Raw genomic sequence first — 856 nt, forward strand, 5'->3', positions numbered from 1 at the left:
ACAGGGCAGAGATTTTTGGGGAGAAACCAAGGTGGCTTTCTGCCACACTCCCGCTCCCTCCGGCCGTGACGAATGCTGCTGGCAACGTGTGTTCAGGTTCTAGGACGAGCCACTACAGACGGCTGCGGATCCTGTCACAGGTGTCACCCAAACCCTGCACTTCTTGCATGGTTCCCAAATCCACTCGGCAACGGCTTTCCATGCCTGCGGTTTGGCCTGCCTTCGGCTGTGGCTTCACCTGCTGCTTCCCCAGCCCCGAGGAGGGCCATGTGCCCAAAAGCTCCTCCCACACAAGCTCTCCCTCACCACAAAGCCTGTCTGGGCGATGCTTGTGGTCTGGCACAGGCATTAGCACACATACTCCTTGCTTCCACCCCGGACGGTGTCCACAGCGGGGTCTAGGACGCTGAAGAGGGGGGTGGGGGCCCAGTGCATCAACGCAGCGCACCGTTTTCTCCCAGTAAAGAGAAACAACGGGCACTGACATGCTGGGGTCCAGGGCTACGTTACCAAGCTTAAGATCAAAGCAAAACAAAATGCAGCGTTAGTGGAATGGGCCGGATTGTGTATTACGTTCAGGAAGTGCGGCCAGCTGGGCAAAGATAACATTGTGTGGCGATTGCTGCAGTCAGAGCAGTTAAATGCACTCCCCTTCCTATAGTTTGTAGGGTCAGAAGGGACCTGAGTAGATCATCTAGTCTGACCCCCTGGCATGGCAGGAAAGAGTACTGGGGTCAAACGACCCCAGCAAGGTGTACCTCTAACCTCCTCTTAAAGGCCCCCAGGGTAGGAGCCAGCACCACTTCTCTTGGAAGTTGGTTCCAGACCCTAGCCACCCTGACCGGGAAGTCACGCC

The sequence above is a fragment of the Gavialis gangeticus genome, unplaced genomic scaffold, assembly GCF_001723915.1.
Source record: "Gavialis gangeticus isolate Ggan-Ray unplaced genomic scaffold, GavGan_comp1, whole genome shotgun sequence".
Classification (NCBI taxonomy): Eukaryota; Metazoa; Chordata; order Crocodylia; family Gavialidae; genus Gavialis; species Gavialis gangeticus.